At 44.9% G+C, this 25,050-nt stretch overlaps 1 protein-coding gene across 12 annotated transcripts in view; it reads left to right on the forward strand.

Annotated features, from left to right (window-relative positions):
* si:dkey-205h23.2 (CUGBP Elav-like family member 4) overlaps nucleotides 1-25,050 on the forward strand; it is a 123,277-nt gene that overhangs the window by 61,355 nt on the left and 36,872 nt on the right. The gene's annotated exons all lie outside the window — the stretch shown is intronic.

Consider the following 25,050-nt stretch of genomic DNA (forward strand, 5'->3'; position numbering starts at 1 on the left):
CAGCGAAGATGTATTTTAACCCTGAGCCCCAGTTAAATTGAATTGTTAATATGATTATTTTTTGCAGTGTGGGCACGAGAGGCAAGCAGGGGGTGGGAGCCACAAAAAGACCTTTTATCTCGCCATCGCTCCCTCTCTTCAAGAACGTGCTTAGAATATGTAATGCCCACCAAAACCCTGCCTCTCTAATGTAGGCCAGCAGTAAAGCAATGGGTCTTTGAGAAAGAGGACTTAGAAGTAAAACTGAACTATTTTAACATACGGATGGTCCCGGTGACTTCTCGAGGCTTAACGTAAGATAATGTTTTAAATTTGATGAAGAAACAGAGAAAGAGGTACCAGTGATGGTCACATGAAGAAAAAGAGCATAGGCAGTAGTGGAAGCTCAGGAAAAGGTAGGAGGTTTACAGTACACTCCTGTGTGAGGACGCACAACCGCTGAAATTGTTTTCCAGAGGATTGTTTCATTTTTCAGGGAGAAAGGATTGGACTTAGATCAAACTAATGGTAACAGACAGTGCTCCCACAATAGCAGGGAGGGTGAGCTCAGAAGACAATGGACTCTGTTGTAGCAAATTAGAAACTTCATTCATTGGTACTCTTTTAGCAGTGACATGTCAGCAGAATACAATGATTTCCCCACCCATTATGATATTAGGCAGCTTAGCTTAAAATGGTTTGGGCTTTCCATCATAATTATTGAGCACCAAAAAGCAGAGCATGACACCAAAGCGACCATTTGTGTCACTCATTGCTGTACGATGTACAATATTTATGGTTCAATTCAGTTTTTTGAATGACATATTTCATAATTTAAATCAACTTAACAAAAGCTTACAGGGCAGGGGTTTAAGCATCATGGGATTTGAAGAAGTCAGTGAATTTCAACATAGCGATGGCAGAATTTGAGTAAATGCTAAAATCAACCATGAGATGGGATGAAGAGGAATGCGTTGTTGACGGACAATGATTTCTAAATTTCTGTGGCCTGTTCTTTGACTGATACTGATATTGTTTTTGTCTCACAAGTCTTCAGAGAGTTCCTATAATGCATCATTTATTCATTTTTTTCTTGTATTTTAAATGTAATGTGTGACAAATAGTGCTGATTGAGTATTGATTCAATACATAGCTGTTATGCACATGTAAATGGACTTTATGTAGCTTATTATTTTATACGTCTACTTGAATAGGATCTGTGTTTGAGAGATTCATATTCTCAAAGACTTTGCCAGACTGACTTCCAATAAGTGCAAAAGCAGACAGCTCACATTAGATCTCCAAAAAAATTCAGGCATCCAACATCATGAAATGCAACATTTGGTGCCACTGTGCACTGATAATATTCTGACTGTAGATCAGAGATGAGAGAGATCAGAGTGAAGGACAGACACACAAGGGATGTTTTTTTTCCCTTTTTTTGAGAGCAGTAAGGTGAGAAAAGAGACAAGGAGATTCAGTTGGGAGAGAGTTACAAGAAAGAGACAAGGAGAAAGACAGAGACATTCAAAGAGAGAGAAGCCAATGATGCTGCTCATGCATTGGGATCGCCACGCCCACTGAGCAGCCTGAGGCTCCAGAGTGAAGGAAGGATTTCATCTGTTTTATCTTTTCTGACTTCCTTTTTTTTTTTTTAGGTTACACAGTACGTCCCCTTTTTTTTTTTCCTTTCCCTGCTTCAGTGAGGCAAAGATCTTAATCGCCCCTGACCGTAATCTACCAGAGTGGAACGCTTTTCTTCAATAGACAAAAAAGGAGCTTATAGATGCTGCACCCTGCAAGGGTATAACATCACAGGGTTATCCTCTGGCAAAAGGGGCAGGGATGTGCAGTGCGTGTTTGTGTGCATGTCTTATCCCATTGGTTCCTACTGTATTACAGTGACATCCTCAGCTGACAGCAGTGACAGACATGCAGCAGTTTTACGCAACATCAGGCTACCTTTTTTTTTTTTTCCATCGTCTACGTAGTCAAAAAACAAACAAACAAAAAACAAACACAGCAACATTATACACACACTCAGTCAAAGGCCTTCATCTGATTTTATTAGCAAAGAGCTAGTGCTAAAGTTTAGATGATGTCATAAAGGCCAAATGATTTGGCAACCACCGAGCTGTGGGCGTAGCGGCTCAGAAAAGGGCTTTTTAAGAGATGTCTCTTAGGGCAATAATGATGGATGACAGTGCTGTAGTATACATCTGCACATCTGCCTCTAAAAGCCAAATATTTGTTTCAATCCCAGCCTGATAGGTTGACATCTGACACTTTAAAGCATTTGAAAAGTCAACTTTTTTTTTCTTTTTTTTCAATTGACAATTTAGTATTTTCTTTCCTTTTCTGGCATCTGAATTGTCCTTATGTGGAAACACTATCCATCTGGTGCTTGGAGATGACTAAAACTGACACTATATGTTATTTGCAAAGAGAAGTGCAATCATAGAGCGATCGTTTCTGTTGCCACAGCCAACCCCCCTTTACATTTCTCTCTTTCTGTCTCGTACTTTGTATCCTCCCTCCACTTCATTTTTCCTTCTTTCCCGCTATTATTTTACTTTCGACATGCCTCGTTTTTTTTTATTCCTTCCCTTTCTCTCTGTCGCCTCATTTTATGCTCGTCGCCTTTGTCACTTTCTCCCTCTCCGTGTTGGTCGTTTCTTGTTTTTTGTTTCGTTGTCACTTCCCTTCTCAGCGGCGTGTTTTGTCATCTCCTGCTTGGTTCCTGTCGTTTTGCACACTGTCATAGACACACAAACACAGACATAAATAAATCCTCTCTCTGTGAAGTCCCTGAAGTCAGAGACGAATATGATTCCCAAAATCCACAAAAAAGTTACTTGCACGGAATATTCACAGTGCATTATTTCACTTGAAAAATAATACTCACCCACCTAGCCAAAAGCTCAAAAGCTGGCACATCAAACTTTCCAGGGATCGGAGGTTTAGGCACAGTATTTAGGCAGAGGTGTACATAATATGTTGTTCTGGTGGCTCTGTGAAGGGCCCTGTTACATGGTGAGTAGACTTTTTTATCCTGAGAGCTTTGTGTAATCCTTATCATAGCATACATATTGTCTCTTCACTGGGGCACTTAGCTAGACACGTGCCAACCTCTCCTGAATACTAAAACACACCTCAGGGTTTATCATTTTGGTATAACTACCAATATTAGAGTTTGACGGTTACTTAAGTTACGTGGGGTGATAATCTAAACAGCACACATGTTTATCTTTGTACTTGTCATGCTGCACGCATGTGCACCATTTCCCTCAAAAAAAAAAATAAGCATATATGTTTTGAAGCATCAAATCATTGTCATATATGTTTCAATTGACATTGCATCTAAAACCACATACAACAACAGACTCCCTCTGACACTTCCTCGTGATGCACTCGTGTTGTCCGTGTCTCTGCGAACAGTATGGGTTGGCAAATTGGACAGAATGTCATCAGGCGTAAATAATGGCAGCTATCTGTAAATAGCGTTGGAGCAGGGGAGCAACAGATGCTGCTCCTGGTGAAGGAGAAAAGCCTGCTCTCCTCCACTGAGCCTGCTCCCCACATGCTGCCACTCACGTATTTGGCTCCCATTAACACTGATCTATATTAATTCCTTGGAAAAAAAAAAGGATGAATAAGGAAGTTGATTAAGGAAATGAAAATCTATTCTGCTGAGCTGAAGCTCGATGTGTTCCAGTCTGTTTCACATTCTGGGATTTTTAAACATTAATGGCTATCCAGTTAGTCACAGATCAGTGAAGCAAAGCGTTGATACAATGTTTATTTATCCGTCTTCTTATTTTTTTTAATGTAACTTATAAAAGTGTTTGTAGACTTATTAGCGAAAGAGAAAAGACAGATTCCAACTTTTGACAATGCATGTCTAACCCTTTATGTAACTACAGCCTCTCTAAGCAACTGTCTCAAATTCTGCATGTGTACACTTAACAAAAAATCAGTGAGCTACAGTAGTTTGATGAAATGTACCTGGCATTCATCAATAGCTGGAATGAAAGCTAACGCCTTTCCGTGTCCACCGAGGCTTGTATCCTCCCATTGATTTCTAGCCAGGCATTTGCTCACCCTAGCCAAGGTCCAAATGCAATTTAAGAGCTGTGTGGGGACGCGTTTCTAGCGTTGAACCTGACATGATGTGGTCAATAGCCCCAGGCAGTGAATGAGCTCTCAAGTGGTGTACAGCAACAGTGAGATGTATTTCCTCTTCCAGCTCACCTCACGCCTCCTCGTCAAATTAAGCGGTAGAGGCTGGAAGGCCTTCTGCAGGCCTTCAGCATGTTTTCACCCTTTCCATTTCTAATAAGACAAGGCAGGCCAATGACAAACACTGTTGCTCACATATGCAGGAAAAAAAAAAAAAAAAACACTTCAATTATTCAATTTAAAATGGCATCAGCTCTCGACCCTCTACTTCAGGAAATTAAATTTCAAAATGGACCGCTGTTACAGCAGCAAAACAAAGGCACTTGATTAAGGATGGATTTTAATAATGCCAGACTTTCTACACAGGTCCACAGAATATGTGAAATGAATGTAATCATTTCCAGGTTCTGAAAGGTTAGTGAACTCGACAAAAAGCCAGAAAAAGTATAGGGCCCAAACTTTTTCAATGATATCTCTGTATTTAATTGAATTATTGGAGCTATTGTCATGTGATGTTTTGTTAGTATGAACAAGGGTTTAGATGAGAGACTGTTGGATGGCGTGAGCTGCTATGTCGGGTTGGAAAGTGTTGAAACGTATGACAAAGTACTTGTTAAAAAATTACACATCTTTGTTTAAGCGTGTAGACACACACAAAGGCCGTCATGAGCCTCAGCATCTAAACCCTCAGCTGGGAGAATAATTGCCCCGAGAAGCTGATGGACTGTCAGGAGTCACATGAGCTTGTTTCCTCTGTTCTTCTCTTTTCTTCCCCTCTCGCCTGGTGACACAGACAGATGCTACGGAAGCACTTGGTGTACAGCGTGCACAGAGATAAACTGCATATTGCATTCTGTTTCAAGTGTTACAAATCTCTTGCAATAATATAATACAAAAAAAAAAAATGCATAATTCAATCACAATTCTACAGTGATGGAGATGTGGATCAAGTATGCATTTGGTGCATGTGCCATTTCAAAAAGTCAGCACTGGGTGATATGTGATGGGTTATTAGATGACATCACATCATGTCTGTGGTGTGGAGACGGGAGATCAGCATAGTGAGGACAACATGGGCAGATACAGGGCCACTTCGCGGCTGGCAAAACGACGGCAACATTTGGAAAAAGAGGGAGGCTGGTATAAATAAACATACATTTTCAATCTACTTCTACAGTATGATGAGAATCCATTTGTGGTCCCCAGGTGTGGCAAACAAAAGGTTTGGATGTGTTTGTTCCAGATCTGTCTAAATGGTTTTGCTTTATTTCCCAATGAGATAGGGTGTGCAGGGAGTGTGGGATTGGGGTGCTGGGGGTGCCAACCAAGTAATTTTGCTGCCTACACTCTGCAGAGGGTATAATTGCAGACCTTAAAAAATACCCATTCTGCTTTGGCATGTGTGAAAATCCGGGAGGAGGTGGGGGGCAGGAGTGGTCTGTGATGTGGGTACATGAACATGTGGTGTGTGTGTGTTTCCATGTGTGGGACAAGCCTGGATGCACATTACAATGAGATGGTAGACTCACATATGCATGAGTACTAGCGTACATACACAATATTGTGGAAGAAAAGTGGAAAAAAAAATGGCTCCATTGTTTCATTCCAAGAAACCTCATCACGACAGAGTATATTTATGAGGTAGCGTAAAATGCACTATATTTTTAGGGAACATATTCTATTTTATGTTGGTGATTTCCAAGTGTTTTTCTATTGGCCTGGGGGCCTGTGTGAATGAGTAATAGACAGAGTAATGGCTTCATCCTCGCCCAGCTAAATTTGTTTTTCTTCCTCCTGCCTTACAAAAAAAAAAAAAAAGAAGAAGAAGAAGAAAAAAACTGCCAAAAAATGATAAATAGCAGCCACCCAATTACTCTGGCATCACCGTATTCAGGAATTTATGTTTACATTATCAAGATGTACCACTGCTCTGCATGACAACACCTTGCCACAGAAACAAATGGCATTTACATTTCCTCTGGGTAGTAGCTAGATACAGGTTCCTATTCATTTAGCCAGTTTCCCTCCTGAAGTAATGGGAGGCCCTGACCTAGAGCCTCTCTGTCAGCCCATTAGTGAGTGTGGAGAGCATTGCATCGGCGCCTCTGCTATTCTGCCACTCACAAACACCTCCTAGAATCAACACAAACAAGCCCAGAACACTGCCCCTCCTGCTCACACGCACACACACACACACACACACACACATAGTGAAGGCAAGATGAAGCTGGGGCATTGATTTTATAATGATGCCCTGGCTGCTTCCAGCCATGGAGGAATTGGAGCTGGCTGGGCTGAGCTCTTGGTGTGTGGAGAGTTTTGTGGATGGGAGCCCCGCTGGTTGCTGGGACTAGCCCGGTGGAGAGGGTAGGCTACAGACGTGTGCAGCCGGTGGATCCAGAGCATGTAGAACATGGAGAGGCAGCCGTGCCCAACTTTACAGAAGCACCCAGAGCCAAGAGTCCCTCCTCAGCACACACAGACCTGCAACTGCCAATCAAAGCAGCCTTGGGCGCTGCCACTGCCTTGTGTGCATAAATTAGCATGTATTTGCATAAGAATCCACTCATTTAGCAGACCCACTTGGCTCTCCCCCCAAATGGCATTTTCTCGCCCCCCCCTTCCTCCATCTCTCACTTTTCCTCTCCTTATCCTTTTACAAGCACCAATAAGAGCTAGAAAATAGTGTCTTAACCCTTTTCATAGCAACCCTCTCTTGACACAAATTGCACGTGTGCATGCATGATTGAATGTGTGCATGTGCTTTGTTTGGTGTGCAAATAGGAAAATTAAACCAACAAATGAGTCAGAAAACAAACAAACATAGGTGCTCTTACATATTTCAGTATTGTACGCCATGCAGAATCTTATTCTACTTTTTCTGCGTGTGTTTATGCTGAGAATCTTTAGTACAGGTTTCACTTTTCCCAGTACCAGCATCTTTAAAATGCCTAGTTGCACGACAGTTTATGGGTCACATAGCATTCACCATAATGGCTACATTATTTAGCAACATCTTTAAAATCGTGCTTCACGTGGTTCAACCTCAATAGGCCCCAGAGGGTAGTGGTGCATGCAAAGTCAGTTACTGGTCAGCAATGGTTACAAGGAAGGTGAGCGAGACAGAAAGAGAATGAGATGACATGAATTTTTCACTACGAACAGTCAATCAGAACACCATGCAGCAAGCCTGGCAAGGATTAATAAATAAAGAACATAGGGAGCCAGCCGCTGCCCTAAGCACAGGTTTTGGGGTGCATTAATTGGCTAGAATAGTGCCTTCAGAGTTCAACCAAAAGCGGCGCACGTGAGCCTAATGAAGGTTTCTCTGACTTTATTTTACATTTCTTAAACATTCTGCTTATTTTCCCGTATAGTTAAATATTGAATGTGCTCTTTGGTCCGTAAAGCTAACTACAATTCATAAATTATTTTTCCTTGTATACTCTACGGGTGATTAGTTGCCATGGATGTATTAAACAATAGTTGAGGTATTCAGACATGGCATCTTAAACATTCTAATGAAGTCTGCTTGCCATGTGCATACAGCAAACTGAAAAAGGTTATCTTGCTTACTGCTTCCATGCCCAAAACGCATGTGCACTAGTGTTTTTATGTGGCTCTGCCTGGCCAACTTCTGGCCCACATGATATCTGATACAGCTTTTGGTGTTTACCTTAAAGGTTCTAACTTTGAACAGCATTCAAATGATGCTGTCCCAACTTTTGTACTTGATAGTTACAGCAAACAGTATCACAACATCATATAGATGTGTGTTCAGGTGTAAATCTATGTGGTAGGTGCCACTACACTGTGACTAGTACCAGCAACCTCACAGTCGTGTGACTGCTGCGCGTGACAACACTAACGCCATATCTACACAGATGGCGTGGTGTGAGCAGCACGTTAGCAGAGCAGCAGCTCCAGTGCCCTGTGTGTGTCTACACTGGAGGTGTTCAGACACAGTTCAGAGTGACGGCCACCGGTGATTTGCTCAGAGCACAAAAAAAAAAAAAACAGTACAGTCACTATGGTTACTCAAGTAAATACAGGAAAATAGACTTGTGTGTGAAATACACAGTATAGGGCTGCATTCTGTTAAAACTATAAGTTACTTACAATCCATAAGGAATTCCCAGTTGATTAATTGATCAGTGCAGCGTCGTGCTGACTGATGTCACGTTGCATTTCAGAAAAAGCTGAAACAGATGCAATTTTTTTTTCCACAGGGGCCGTGTCAGTTTGGGAGTGACGGCCATGGTGCCACTTCTTGGGTCGACATAATTGACAATGCTTGTGTTATTTCATAAAGGGTCAAAGACTGTGTGAACGTGGCTTTATTCCTTGAAGACAACTAGCTGGTTTTATTTTAGTCTATGTTGTGCAGTTGCTCGGGGAGGGTGCACTCCTCTCGCATCCCCATTGCTGTTCGAGGCAAACGGCTGAGCTTCCTGTCACCATCTCCAACCTGTGTTTCCATCCCTTGGTCATATCTAATATGAGCCACACACATTCAAAGAAAGACACACACCCAAGGGCTTAGGCTGCCCTGTCTCATCCCATTTCCTCAGCGCCTTTGATCCCCAACCCTCCCAAAAATACATTGCCCTCCTTGCAGTGTTAACTTCCTGCCATGCTATTTAAGCTTCCTTGCCTGCCTGGAGCGACCACAGCTTTGGCGCTAGCTGCTGCTGTCTCCTAATGACAGCAGTGCAAGGAGAACAGGCTGGGTGGGTGTCGGACAACAGGAGCAGGAGCAAGACCCTGAGGTGCACCACAAGATAAGGATAGCTCATTACTGCAGACGAAGGGTTAATGTTCACACACGGCTCTGAAGGGCCCCTCCCCAAATGCCGCTGCTTGTTATGAGAGCTAATGATGTCAGCGGAGGGCCCTGCTTGTTGATTAGACTAAATGGAGGACTAATAGAAGTGCGCGAGCGTAATTAATGACTGAAGGGGAGCCTAACAAAGATGGGAACACACTGCTCTGGTCGTGGGTGTTCTCGGGTTAAGTGTGTCCCTGGACAACATGGCAAGGCACCTTATCAGCTGGCCATGCTATCCCCATGCCATCCAATGCCATGCCCTTCTTTGCCATGCCATGACACCCGCTCCAGCACCCAGACAGGCCAGCCTTTGTGGCCAGGCCTAATTAGCTGTCACAGCAGGTGGAACAGGAACCAGGGACACTGTGTGGTCTGCTCTCTGACAGCACAGGTCCCCACAGATCTCCCCCAGACACTGACCGCACAGGAGCAATGTCTGCGTGTGTGTGTGTGTCTGTGTGTCTGTGTGCATGTGTGGCCATTTCTGTGTGCTTGAGGTTGACAGAGACAACGAGAATGGAAAAAAAAGACAGGATGTGACGCTGAAGGGTACATCTGAATGCAGTGTACACATGCTCCCTCATAGACAAGCAGAAAGAAACTCATTTTATTGCAAATGTGGGTAGAAAAGGGTACAGTGTAGGCGTTTGTATGAGTGTGTCTGTTTTCAAAAGTTTAATTACATTTCACTTAACTTTTACCTGTCACTGCTTTAGACAGGCGAGAGATGGTTATACTTCACCTTACAACGACCCCAGACACTGGACTACTGTTGAACAGGACAGAAAACAACTGAATATAATAAAACAGCATAGAAAACCTTTTCTATGTAATTTGGTCATTTTGGAGCAAAAATAAAGACTGAATACTGCATTTAGTACAGAGTTAGAATTACATGTATGAATAAATACAAAAATATAGTGCCATAGGACCTTTTTTTAGACATGCACTGGAACCATGAACCTTTATAGACATTACTGCCAAATAACTAAATGTGAGCTGAGTCATTTGGCCCAGACGTAATTGCACGTAATTGTCCAGAGCATTCACAGCATGCAAGTGGGAGATACACTTGGGAAATCCTCCTTCCCCCAATGACTGCAAGCTGGCCAGGCCCTGATGCAGCAAAGCAGGCCCAAATCATGATGTTTCCTCCACCATACTTTAGGATTGTGATGATGTTTTCATTAACCCTTTGTTTCTTTACCTCATTGATGAGTGATAGTTGGGCTCTGTTGGGCTCTCTGGCTAGCCACAGTCCCAAAGTGTCTCCATTTGTAGATTGTTTTCCTAACTGTAGACTGGTGAATTTCTAAAGTCTTTGACATCACTTTGTAATCCTTTCCAGTTTTATGTAAATCAACAATTCTTGATCGTAGATCCTCTGAAAGCTCCTTTTGGCAAGGCATGGCTCACATAAGCACATGCACAAAAAGAAAGTTTGTGTGTTTTTTGTCGGTCAAAGTAGCTCTAGTACACACCAAACTAGTTTTCTTAACAAGACTCCAGGTACGCTAACACCTGACTCCCGTTAGCTATATAGAGCATCATTCCAAGGGTTCACATACTTTTTCCACTAGCAGTATTTTTTTTGGTTTCACATTTTATGACAATTCAGAAAACCAGGAAATTCCAGGTTCACCTTCTGGCACTTCTTGCCACTGTATGTGAAAAACAGATTCAGTCACTGACAGATGTACAGATGGAAGCAGAGGTGAATGTGTGATTTATAGTGCATGTGAGTTAGATAGATACTGTATTAGTAGATGCCATAGATAACACAGTCACTGAAGACACAAAAGGTATATAACTAATTTTAGGTCCAAAAATGTTTTCTCTGGGCAGATCTGTGGCTATAAACAATCATTCAGCCTCCCTCTCCCTTAATAGTGGCCCATTTACACGCTTCCTCTGTATTGTCAGACCTCTGTCACCTCCCTCCCAGCACAATACATTACTTAGTGTGTTTCCCTCCAACCCCCTGCTGTGTTTGTCCCTCTTCTGTTGCTTTGTGCATGTGTATGCAGAGATGACACAGTGCATTCTGATGCTCCCTTCTGTATGCTAAGGCTCATGTAAGCTGCAGTAATACTTCTTTACTGATAGCTCTGCTCACACATGCACATACCCTCCCTTCCTCTCTCTCTCTCTCTCTCTCTCTCTCTCCCACACACACACACACACACACACTTATACACACTCCCCTGGTTTAATCTATTACCATTTTTATGTGGCTCAAATATTCAGGCCGTTTTAACCAATGCATCATTATGAGGCGTATAACTGCAAAAGCCAAAGGATTTATAGGCTTAAATAAATTATGTGATACAATAGTGCAAGTTTTATGAGTTGCAACTTTGCAAATATTCTTTTAAATAATGATAATACAAGAAAAATATCCTTAAACCGGGATGTAGTAGGGAGACGTGAGAAAATGATCCCCCTTGTTACAGCCTGCCTGTAACTGCACATTTATCTCAAGCTACCCACACTACACCTCGTCTTTACAATCATCTAATGCACGTTATATGAATTGATGGATTCATTTGTAGAATTTCAGCATCTGTTTTCCTCCTTGGATTGCTAGCCCTATCATTGCCTTCCATGTCCTACATGGGTTTCTTTTAACGTATCTCAAATAATTTCTATTGAGCATACAGCACTCATATGGTGTGATGGCAAACATTATACATTAGCACACACAACAACATACACAATGATTTATTGTGCATTTGCAGGGTAATGTTTTACACATGGTCACTATACATCACCTCTGATGTTTTGTGAGTAGGTCTATTTGATCCCATTTGGCAGATGGATCCAATTGTCCAGGCTCATATTGGCTTGTGACAGAAAGCAATCTAACAGCAGGCTCATTGATGATGATGAGTTCTGTTCCATTGCACTGAGATCCAGTCCAATTTCAAAAGCAAATTCAGCCATTCATCTTCCAAATAATTGTGGCACTTTATCAATTGCTCCCAGTCTTTTATCTATCACTTCGATTGATGTGATCATTTTCACAAACAGCCTTCTGTGCTAACGGCGTCTTGGAACACACTTGCAGGGCTGTGCACTTGTGTGTGTGCTAGTATGTATCTAAAGGCATCTCAGCACAAGTCTGCCAGCGTGTGTGTGTGTGTGTATGAATGTATGCATTTGTGTGTATTTCCTCCCGTGCATGCGTTTTTTATGTACAGTAACGGTTTTCTAATGCTTATTACAACAATATATCTTCTGTTTCATTATTATTATTATTACTTTATTTATGTGTTGGTTCTGTTGTGTGTGTTTATGAGACCATTTAAGTATGATAGTGTCTCTTTGTGGAACATCTTTATGTTCATGCCTCCTACTAGTATTGGCAGCCAGTGAGTGCATGCCTGTGTGCAGACCTTTAAAGTCATTGTACCTTTGTATGTTTTGTGCATGTCTAACACAGACCTCATTATCCAACCCAAATAATGGGACAAACATTTTAATAAACCTTAATCTGTGAAAGCTGGTGGCACAAACAGAAATGTGGATTGCAGGTATTTTCTGTTAGAGCTGGGGTTTTTTTTGTTTTGCAACATCTGTTTCACTTATGTGGAATACCACCTGGTTGTGCTATGTTAAGGCAGTTTCCACATGCATTATATACACAGGAGAGAGCTGTCAACAAGGTGACATCCTTTCTCAGGTACAAGCGCCTACATTATTAACCCAAGTCTCCATACACAATGTGTGTCTGACACATGTGATGTATGTATATATAGTCAACCTTGTACACTACATCAACCCAACTTAACATTTTGTTATTGTAAGGGTTAGGCTAAATGTTAGAGGGGGTTAATGTATAGCTACACTGTGAGGTGTTTCCCTGTGTTAAGTGTAATGATCCAATCCCATTAAACCTATATCATTCTATATCTCTAAGCTCTACCAGGTGAAGCTGTGCCCTATACTGGGACCTGTATGCATAATATTCTAGACATGCCCCTGGCTGCCTTTTTTTATGGTAAGCCTCATTGTTATTTTGTGCATTTGTGTGTGTGTGTGTCAGTGTGTGACTGCTTTTGGCCTTTGTAGGGCTTGTAGGATTGTTGGATGTTGTCATTGCCCACAGCAGAGTGAGTCCAGCTCCATTCTCCCCTTTGCGCTGTACTCTATGATTGCTCACCTCTGAGTCTCCGCATCAGCATTGTTGTGTGTTCGGGCTGGAGCGCAGGCCCAGCCGGCAGGTATATGAGAAGAGTAGAGCAGGATATATCCTCATAAATCTGACAGATGCATGGTGTGTCATTACCTTCCACTTATTATTATTCTCTCACTCTTTATACTGTGAGCCACTTTAGCTGTTTTCCCGACCCAGCTCAGAACCATTTGTACTGTGGCCTTGCAGAGTGATAGATGCTCCTGGGAAGGTACTGGGTTATTGTTACAATTCCTGCTCTGGCTTTTTGTTTTGTGTGCAAGACTTGAGTCACTGTGGTTCAGTCTATGCATTGGCAGCATTTTTGTTTTTGTGCAGATACTGTAACTGTTCACTTTCTTCTTTCACATCATCTCTCCACTGATAAATCAACTCAACATATATGTCATTTTGAGTACTGTTTCCTGAAGGACCAGGTGCTGGTATCTATTGTTTCTACCTCATCTCTTTTTCCATTTTACATTTGCCTGCTGCTCCATTTTCCATCCTTATTCTACTACTCCCTTCACTATTCTTCTTCTTTTGAAATGCAGAAATACAGTATGTACCACACACACACACACACACACACACACACACACTGCCCCGGCATGGTGTCCCTGTGGCCCAGGGAAAGAGTGAGCAAGACGGGAGAGAGAGAGAGAAGAGAGCAGCATTCGCCTCACAAGAGCAGACCTCATAAAACTCCCTGTCACTTTGACTAATTTGTTAGTCTTGTCTCACTGTGTCGAATCGTCACCTCCTCTTCCCACCAGATGCACCTCTACCCCAACTCCCCCTGTCCTTCTTTTCCATCCCCCCTATACGCAAGAAGAGGAGGGAGGGAAATAGGGAGGAAAAAAGGGGGCAATAAATGTAATATAGTGTGCTGGCCATTGGTTGCAGTGAGCTACACAGCAATCCATCTACAGTTAGAGGAAGAACACAGGCTTTATGGAGCAGAAGATAACATGATCGCTCGATTTTTCATCCACTTTCAGTCTCTGTCTGCCTGTGTCCCACCTCAAGAGGAGGCCTGCTGGGTAATGGTAGAGTAAAATTAAAGATAGGAAAGGAGAACAGGGGCTAATATGAACACAGACCGTGATGCAGTCTCTGAGACTAAACTGGGTTTGACAGGGTCAAGCAGGGTGATGGGAGGTTGGGGACGGACGGGTGCGGGTATAGATTGGTTCAAATGTTGAGCTGGGCCTCTAAGAGGACCAATGAGCCAATACCAGATTCATATAGATACATTAAAAGCCAAAACCTTGAGGAGAGAATCAAATGTCTGGTTATTATGAGAATTGGACAGAAATTACAGGGACAACACAAAAACAGAGATGTTCACCTATGTCGCTGTGGCATCACAGTGTTACCCACTGGAATACAGTAACAGCTGGATTCAAACAACTTTTTTTTTGCTACTGCTGCCCCCCGTACCTAGTCTTTAAATAGGAGCTCAGGCTCAGAGCTAAAAATAGGCAGCATTTCACCGCCAGCCACCCTCTGCTGAGCTGTCAGCACCCCTTCTCCCTCTTCTTCACACTGAGACAGACACAGCCCTCCTTCATATGTTTTCGAAGGGAGACAGTGTGTGATCAATCCAGCTCTAACCCATCTCCTCCAATACACACGGCAGGCCCAACCTCTCCTGACTCGCTGGCCTCACAGGGAGGCTGATGTGAACTCGCAGACCAATTTGAGAGAAAGACTCATTCCCGCTGCGCTGGCCCTGTTTCTCTTCCACACAGAAATGAGGGGCAGGATGTCCTGACGTGAGAGCGATGTGTGATGGAAGCAGTAATTTTGGCTGGTACAGTACAGGCTGTGCAAGATCTAGGCACTTGCATGCCAGTGAGATAGAAATACAGTGAGATAATTCTAATTCAAAATGCATTTTTTTCTTTATTTGAGGAATAACAAGACAATATTACATTATTTTGTTGTGTTACTGTTACTATTACTATTTTCATTTGAGCTGATATCATATAGGCATGGGGGAAAAAATCATTACTTATACAAATACACTTAATTTCCCAAAACTCAAAGACAAAGACAGTGATAATAATGTTAGAGCTATGTGGATCTATGGTGTCCAAAGGTCAGGGTGTTACTATCCCTGTATCTATTTCTTAAGATTCCCCTATCACAACTAAATCCACTGGCTCATTGTTGTTTCTTTAAGAAATATCAGTCTGCATTAAACATCATTAATTGATCTTTAAAGGCATCACCAGCTCCACTGAATTCACTGACAGTAAAACCACAGAATGATAATTAGACGCATCAAACAGTGGATGATGTATCAAGACAATGGTACTTCCTGACTTGAAAACTAAATTATGGGGATGAAGTTAAAAACAAAGGAAAAGTAGGTAACTAGCATTGTTTTTTTTATTTTGATTTAGTTATAGGTTTGCACAGTGAGTTCAACTATATTAACAAGACTAAAAATTAAAAGTTCAATACTAACACTACATTACACAGACCCTTCATAACCACATTCCCACCTCCAGTAAAGCTACAGCTGCATGTAGCATCAACTTCATTTCAGCAGGTCCCGCGATCTGTAACTATGAAGAACAACTTGATACAGTGGAGCCAGAGAATGGTTGTAATTGTTTCAGTTAAATTTGCTCATGATGATTCATGAAACAAGTTATTTGTTTCCACCAAACATTTCCACAATTCTCCGGGGGACGTCACGTAAACAGGATTATTTGCGGGAGCTGTCAATTTATGCAGGGCTCAAACAGAGCAATGCTCAATCACAGTTTTGGCAGTAGTGGCTTTGTTTTCTTTTGATGCAGCCAAAATGAAGTCAGTCCAACTTTATTCACTTCCTTAGTAGAATAAAATGAAAGACAGTTGGAATGAATGTGAAATGTCCTGTTTTTTAATAATTTTGTTGTTCTAATTCCACTGTACTACAGAGTAACAACTGACATATGGTTATAAAATAAATGTCTCTTTCACAATAAAGCCATGAATTATAAATGATGGAGAAAACTCCAGACTCTTTCCTCCATTTGGTGAGTCGTATTTGTTGAGTGTCACAATGATAGGCAAAGCTGTTTAAAAGGTATAAAATGAGTAATATGACTGGCTGAGAAGGTAATGATTCATCACCACACCCTCTTATTAATATAACACTTCACCCAACACAACTGCCAAGTGTGGATGCTCACTGAGGAACAAAAATAGCAGGTGCACCCAGCGGCATGATGCAACGCTTCCATTAAGCATTTCTAAACGTGTAGTTAAAATTAGTCCCAATTAACCATCATTTGAAATGCAGTATCTTTTATTTTATATTGTATGCATTCGCCTCACTGTATATTTGTGGCTTGACATTTATTGCAACAGCAAAACTTGGATGGAAGTTGATTTTCACGTCCTTAAAAATAAAAAGTACAAACTAATAAGCCTATAGCTGCCTGGTTAATTACGTGCATACAGTACATTTCCAGACTTGTTCAGGAGACGAAACTGTCTACAGATGGTAGACTTAACAACTGAGATAAATTAAAGATCAGTACTTTCTCCCAGTTTCTCAGTATAATTTATTCAGTTCAAGTCAACTTCAGATCACTAAAAAGCTTGTCTTGACTTGGATAATGCAAGCCACCTGAAACAAGAGGAAAAGGCTACAGCTACAGTACCAAACAGTGGAAGAGGTGTACAGAGTACATTTGTCTGTATTTAGAGGGTCTGCTTTGTGAGCAGTGGTATTCATGAAACATGGTCAAAAATGGTCAGAGGCCAGCAATGTCCTTGTCTCTCTTCCTCTTCACTGCACTGTTATCAATCAGACACACCAGCCAAAGACAGATAAAATTAAATGCATGAACACACAAACACACAAGTGTACGCTCTGAAACTTAAAAACAGTCCTTCACTGGAAAATGTAGCCAAGTTCCTCTCTTCCACACTGTTGGTTCTCCACCACTCCGTGACTTCAGCTGACTTTTATTCATCATAACAGAATGAAAAATATAGATTTGCTCCTGGAGATTAGGACACACAAAAAAATGAACGTATAGACATAAAGGAAATAGAGCATGAATGAGGGGGAAATACAAAGATGAAAAAAAGTGAGTGCAAGAAAGAGAAAGACAGAAAAAAGGAGAGAGAAGAGGAAAAAGAGAGATGGCCTCTCTAAGTGCAGCAACACACAGGCACAGAGCTGTGAGTTCCCAGGCAAGACAGCATGAGCTGCCTATTTGTCAGCATTGATCAACCCATTAAGGGGCTGTGGTGGGAAGCATATTGGTTTTGGAGGCCAAAGGGGCAGAGAGAGACAAAGATAAAGCAAGACGGCCGAGGTGTTGAACTCCTTTCAGCCTCGCCAGCCACACATCTGTAGGATGAAAAAGCCTGTAGTCTTCCTCTCCAGTGTCTATGTAGTTCATTTTGAGGGCCCCGATGGGAAGGTAGTAGATGTCATTTGTCTTAAAGCATCTCTGGAGGCTTCACTGTATGCGTTATCTTAGCTTTCTGCTGCTGCAACGCTACTGACAAAGTGGCTAGCTGCTCAGCAAGGCAGAATGTCTCTTATCCTCATCCTCAGTGTGTATATATATATATATACATATATACATATGTGTGTGTGTGTGTGTGTGTGTATGTGGGAGAGTGCAAAGGGTGGGTGTTGGGGTGGGGGTAGGTCCTGGCCCAAGGGGGGAAGCAGGCTGCCTCTTCGCCCAGCCTCTGATGAATTCATATAATTAACTCTGCCTTGATCTGTTGGCTAATCCTGCACTCAGTAATAAGGGATTAAAATGTCACCTAAGCCACCTGCTGTTATTGAGCCTGAAGACTGTTCGTGCCTCTGTGTGTGTCTATGTATGAGGATACGTGTGACAGTGTGCGCGTGCAAGTGAGAGATGATGAAAGTGAAGTGAATTTCAAGATTCAGTATGTAGTGAGCTGTGTACCAAAAAAACACTTCCCACAATATGTTTGCACAAGAAACTATATGTAGAGGACACTGCAAAGTAGCTAGAAAGAAGTAGCAGAAGTAGACATCTTAACTACTGCCATATGGATGTGAGAGCCACTTACAACTCTATAGTTTGGCATCATGCTGAACTCCATAATTTGGCATGAAGCTGGAGCACAACTCGCAGCAGACTCGCTCTGAAAACTCATTGTCACAGTCACTAAAAAGGGACATGAAAGTGGGACATGCTGGAAGGTGGGAGTTGAGAAATCCTTTTCCTCCCCTCTTGCTTTGACCTCCTTGGACCAAGTAAAGAAAAAAGAAAGGTGTGCCAATTGGTTGGCTAAAAGCCTGCAGACCAGCGGCCAGCTTGCCTTGCCTGCCCGCAGGCCACCTCTGCTTGGTTGCCAGGCAACCTCAAGTGTACTTTTGGGTTGTCTAATGACTCTTGTTGCTGCAGTGGCTCAGGGGCTGCTAATGAAGCCTTGTGACCAATCGCTGCCGTTTAAGACCTGGAAGCTGACTGATCACTGGACAGGGATCTTGAGACTTCAGGGTACTCTAAACCTCTTATGTGAGACAAATTCTGCCCCCAACCTGAGTTGCTGTCAAGACATCCAACACACACACACACACACACACACACACTTAAAATATGTACACACAGCACACCTTAACTTACTGCTTACAATGCTCCAGCTGACCTTAATTCTCTCCACTGCACACTCATTGGCCACTCATGGCAGAGCCGCTGTACTAGGGCAGTGTTTCACCCTGTTTGATCTTTACCTGAGGTTCATTTATAAACAACTTTAGTCCAATACTGATCTGTTTACATTTTACATTTACATTTAGTTATTTGGCTGAAACTTTTATCCAAAGCAACTTACAAGTGAGGTACAAGGTGAGCAAAAATACCTATGTTACAAACGGACTAACGGGACCAACGAGTAAGAACAAAAAGATACATTTATTAACAAAAAGGGCAGGGGACACAGGGAACTAACAAACACGAACAAAGTATCAAATGAAAGAGACCCAAAAACGCTGTAACAACATACAAACAAAACCATAACCCAACATACAAAGTAACAACTGAAACTACACACTAATGTGGACCAAACTAACGGACAAAGCAGATGTACAAAGTAACAAACTAAAATCACTGCAGGAGGCAGGATAGACGGAAACAAACGTACAAAACTAACAGGACAAAGTAACAACAAAAAATACACTGCAAAAGGCAGGCCAAACAATTCAAACTAACAAACAAAACAGAGGTTCCTGATGGACAAACGAACGAACGAACAAACTGACCAGAATTGTGGAGCATGAATGAAATCAGGGTGACAAACCAGCAATGAGCAGAGAACTGAGGGGTGCTTTTAAAACAAAGGGATGCACAGGTGAAATGAGTCAATAATTAGTCCAGACTGGAGAGTGGGGGGAAGAGGAAGTCCATATATGGTGTGAGACAGGAGGGTGAGACCAGAACAAAACAAAACCAAAGCTGCAGACAGGGGCAGAGGGAGGAACTGTAACAGAACCCCCCCGGCAAGGGGCGGATCCCAGACAGCCCCAAACAAACTAGGACGGGCGGGGGGAGGGAGGCCCGGAGGAGGGCCCGAAACACCAGACCGGGCAGGCGGAGGGAGGCCCGGAGGAGGGACCGGGCGCAGCAGACCAGGAGTGCCTCCGGCGGACGGCCAGGAGGCGGCAAACGGACCAGGAGTGCCTCCGGCGGACGGCCAGGAGGCGGCAAACGGACCAGGAGTGCCTCCGGCGGACGGCCAGGAGGCGGCAAACGGACCAGGAGTGCCTCCGGCGGACGGCCCGGAGGCGGCAAACGGACCAGGAGTGCCTCCGGCGGACGGCCCGGAGGCGGCAAACGGACCAGGAGTGCCTCCGGCGGACGGCCAGGAGGCGGCAAACGGACCAGGAGTGCCTCCGGCGGACGGCCAGGAGGCGGCAAACGGACCAGGAGTGCCTCCGGCGGACGGCCAGGAGGCGGCAAACAGGACTGAAGAGACGACGAACCAGAAAGCCGGGCCTCGGGCGGACGGCCGGGAGGCGGCGAACAGGACTGAAGAGACGACGAACCAGAAAGCCGGGCCTCGGGCGGACGGCCAGGAGGCGGCGAACCAGAAGACAGAGCCTCGGGCGGACGGCCGGGAGGCGACGAACAGGACTGGAGAGACGACGAACCAGAAGACGGAGCCTCGGGCGGACGGCCGGGAGGCGACGAACCAGAAGACAGAGCCTCGGGCGGACGGCCGGGAGGCGACGAACCAGAAGACAGAGCCTCGGGCGGACGGCCGGGAGGCGACGAACCAGAAGACAGAGCCTCGGGCGGACGGCCGGGAGGCGACGAACCAGAAGGCGGAGCCTCAGGCGGACGGCCGGGAGGCGGCGAACCAGGAGACCCTTGAGCCGGCTGGAGAACCAGGGACCGGAAAGCCAGCCGGAAAGCAGGCCGAGGACCCCCAGGCCGGGGGCCAGCACACGACCCACGAGGCAGGAGACCCCTAGGCGGACTGCCGGATGGCGAGCAGTGAGCCGGGGAACAGCAAGACGGCTGAGGACTCCCGGGCGGACTGCCCGGCGGCGACGAACAAGGCTGGGGAGCCCCGGGCGGACTGCCCGGCGGCGACGAACAAGGCTGGGGAGCCCCGGGCGGACTGCCCGGCGGCGACGAACTTTGAGCCAGCTGGAGCTGAGGGGCCAGGACAGGAGCACAGTTCTCAGGGGCCCCCCAAGGAGACAGGAGCAGGGTGGTGGTGTCCTCATTGTCATCCCACCACATCTCCTGGGGTGACAAACAAAGTTCGAAGTCAAGAGACGGCGACGACGGCGACCTCTGCGTCGACCCGTCCGAAGACTGAAGAGACGGCGGCGACGGCGACCTCTGCGTCGACCCGTCCGAAGACTGAAGAGACGGCGACGACGGCGACCTCTGCGTCGACCCGTCCGAAGACTGAAGAGACGGCGACGACGGCGACCTCTGCGTCGACCCGTCCGAAGACTGAAGAGACGGCGACGACGGCGACCTCTGCGTCGACCCGTCCGAAGACTGAAGAGACGGCGACGACGGCGACCTCTGCGTCGACCCGTCCGAAGACTGAAGAGACGGCGACGACGGCGACCTCTGCGTCGACCCGTCCGAAGACGGAAGAGACGGCGACGACGGCGACCTCTGCGTCGACCCGTCCGAAGACTGAAGAGACGGCGACGACTGCGACCTCTGCGTCGACCCGCCTGGGAACCTGGCGGCTGCAGGGACCGGAGCAGCAGCTGACACCAGAGCAGCGGTGACTGCAGCAATCAAGGTGGCTGCAACTGCGGCGACAGCTGAAGGACCAGGAACAGAAGCCAGATCCGTGACAGGAACAGGAGCCGGATCCGTGACAGGAACAGGAGCCGGATCCGTGACAGGAACAGGAGCCGGATCCGTGACAGGAACAGGAGCCGAGACCAAAGCAGCCTGGGCTGCAGGACCAACAAAAGCAGCGGGAGCTGCGGGACTAACAAAAGCGGCATCGGCTGCTGGACTAACAAAAACGGCATCGGCTGCTGGACTAACAAAAACGGCATCGGCTAGGGGGCTAACTAAAGCAGCATGGGCTGCTGGGCTAACTAAAGCAGCATGGGCTGCTGGGCTAACTAAAGCAGCATGGGCTGCTGCGGGACTAACAAGAGCAGCAGTAGCTGCAGAACCAACTAAAGCAGCATCGGGGGCTGCGGGACCAACAAGAGCAGCAGGGGCTGCGGGACTAACAAAAGCAGCAGGGGCTGCGGGACTAACAAAAGCAGCAGGGGCTGCGGGACTAACAAAAGCAGCAGGGGCTGCGGGACTAACAAGAACAGCTTCGGCTGCACGACTAACTAAAGCAGCATTAGCTGCAGGACCAACAAAAGCAGCAGTAGCTGCAGGACTAACAAAAGCAGCTTCGGCTGCAGAACCAACAAAAGCAGCATCGGGGGCTGCAGGACTAACGAAAGCAGCAGTGGCTGCCGAACCAACAAAAACAGCTTCGGCTGCAGAACCAACAAAGGCAGCATTAGCTGCCATAACCGGAATGGGACCCGGAGCAACTGACCCTGGAACCCGGGGAGCCTTCCGCCTCTGACGTGGACGTCGGTGCTTGCTGGAAAATCCCATCCACAAAGCCAGGCGGGTTCCCTCATACAGGGAGTACTGGGCATCACTGAATACTGGAGGCTGGCTAACCGCATAACCACTCCGGAGATCTAACTCCGGAGCTGACTGGGCCTTAAGCTCTCTGTAAATGGAGCGGGCCTCCTCTGGGCTCAAAGCAACGGGTTCCAAAGGGTCGGGTGAGGCCAGTGAAGTGCCACAGACCAAACGGGAACAGGGAAGAAAAATGGAGCGACCAGTGGTGGACTGAGGGAATGCCATGGTCGCGGTAATGGCTGGTTTGTTCTGTTACAAACGGACTAACGGGACCAACGAGTAAGAACAAAAAGATACATTTATTAACAAAAAGGGCAGGGGACACAGGGAACTAACAAACACGAACAAAGTATCAAATGAAAGAGACCCAAAAACGCTGTAACAACATACAAACAAAACCATAACCCAACATACAAAGTAACAACTGAAACTACACACTAATGTGGACCAAACTAACGGACAAAGCAGATGTACAAAGTAACAAACTAAAATCACTGCAGGAGGCAGGATAGACGGAAACAAACGTACAAAACGACCAGGACAAAGTAACAAAAAAATACACGCAAAAGGAAGGCAAAAATCAAACTAACAAACAACAGAGTTCCTGAATGGACAACGAACGAACGGACAAACTGACCAGAATTGTGGAGCTGAATGAAATCAGGGTACAACCGCATAGCAAGAACTGAGGGGTGCTTTTAAAACAAGGGATGCACGGTGAAATGGTCAATACTTAGTCCCAGACTGGAGAGTGGGGGGAAGAGGAATCCATATTATGGTGGAGACAGGAGGGTGAGACCAGAACAAAACAAAACCAAAGCTGCAGACAGGGGCAGAGGGAGGAACTGTAACAACCTAAGCCAAGGAGAAAAACTTTAAGTGCTCTAGGAAGAAGTGTTTCTGTTTCATGAGGTCTAAGTGCAACATGTTTTTTTAAGATTGAAGTGCAGAGAAAGTTGCAGCGGAGTTCTGTTTTCAGTAGGTTTTTGAAAATTGGGAATGAGGCAGCTGGGTGTACAGAGGTGGGTAGTTCATTCTACCATTGTGGAATGACAAAGTTTAGCCTGGGATCTTTTGAGGTGAGGTGAGGTGAGGTGAGGGGACCACAAGACCTCATTCACTGGCAGAACGTAATGGACTTGAGGGATTGTAGACCGGGATGAGGGAGTTCAGGTAGGCAGCTGCTGTTGAGTTGACCACTGCAACTCAACAGCACTGCACTGTAGGCAAGGGTCATGGCTATGAATTTGATGTGGGCAGCTACAGAAAGTCAGTACAGAGATCTGAAGGTAGGTGTTACATGTGTGGCTGATCAAAAATGAGCATGCAGCAAAATGCAGCAGCATGTCTCATTTTTTGATAGTGTATGCTGGACACTGCAGCAGTCAAGAGAACTTGTGTCTTGGAGAGGTTGAGGGACCCTTTAGCATTTGATCCCCGCTAAAGCCAAATAAACCCAAACCGACAGGATTTCATATTGACTTCATCCTCCTAGATCCTTAGTGCACTAGTCTCTGACAGAATAATGGCTTTAGCTGAAACATCTGGACTCACAGTGCCCTTTGAGGACAAATGTCCTCGCTCTGTCTTTCTTTGAAACTTGAAAGTATTAGTCACCTCCCCTTCCCCTTTAATGTAATCTAGAACATGTCAAAGGACATCTAAAATGTGTTGAACTAGTGCTGTGGGCACATGAATGATGTTTACTCAGAGTGACTAGCAGTGAGTCAACAGGACATTGTCCTCAGTGATGCTTCCACTCATCAGATGCTGACAGGCAGCTGCAGAAACTCAGTTTATGACATTTGTTTCTGCCCGTCTGCAGGATGGTCATTCTAAGGCAACAAACCTCACAAAGATGTTGAAAGTGAAAGTTTTGTAAGCAAATTATCCAACTTAGTAAAAATAGCAATAGTATATCTACTTTTGTCTTTACACATCAGTTAGGAAGTAACAGACAGCTGTTTATTAATGTAAAGAAAAAGTTAGCAGCTCCATTTGAATGGGTGCTACTGCCCCAGTGTGTGTTTACTCTTTCATGTGCTTGTCTTTGAGATGCGGTCGTCATCTCTCTAAACTCTGTTCCACTGTCACAGCATATTGCTAAGTGAGTACATTACATCCCCAGGGTATTACCATGTTTACGCTTGTCTATACATGTCTGCCAGTCTTATGCCATATTTGGCTGTGGTCTGAGATTACGTCAACTGCTGTGAAGTGCACTGCCTGAGGGCCCAAACACCCACTGTGCTGTCCTAACTGACTGATCTGAGTGGGCAGTACCGTGTGCCATTCAGCGGCACTCACATGTTGGACCTGTCCGCATGGCCTAGTTAGAAAGATAGGCCAACTGCTGATTGAAGCCAGAAGAACACAATGCCAAATATAAAACACAATGCCAAATATGACACGCGTGGGTAACCACAATAAGCAAGGGTCTTCGAGCATGCCTCTTAACACCCACCCTTCTCACAGTGGAGAGACGGGATATTATTCCTGTTTCAGAGAAAGCACAAGATTCAGTGTTTGTTTTTTTGTTTTCATACTTCAACTCTGGAGAGTGAGAAAAAAATTAAACCATAGTCAGAGTAGCAAAAAGAACCAGTTTTTATTCATGGCAGGTAGTTTAGAAAGTGTTTTTAAAGCAATGTTGTGCTTTCACCTCACTAGTGTATGAAATGGATCTTCAAAGGTTGTTTATCGATTCCCTACTAACCTTTCACATGCTGTTTCACAGCTGTGCTATTCGGTGG

Source organism: Anabas testudineus, chromosome 3 (assembly GCF_900324465.2).
Source record: "Anabas testudineus chromosome 3, fAnaTes1.2, whole genome shotgun sequence".
Taxonomy (NCBI): domain Eukaryota; kingdom Metazoa; phylum Chordata; class Actinopteri; order Anabantiformes; family Anabantidae; genus Anabas; species Anabas testudineus.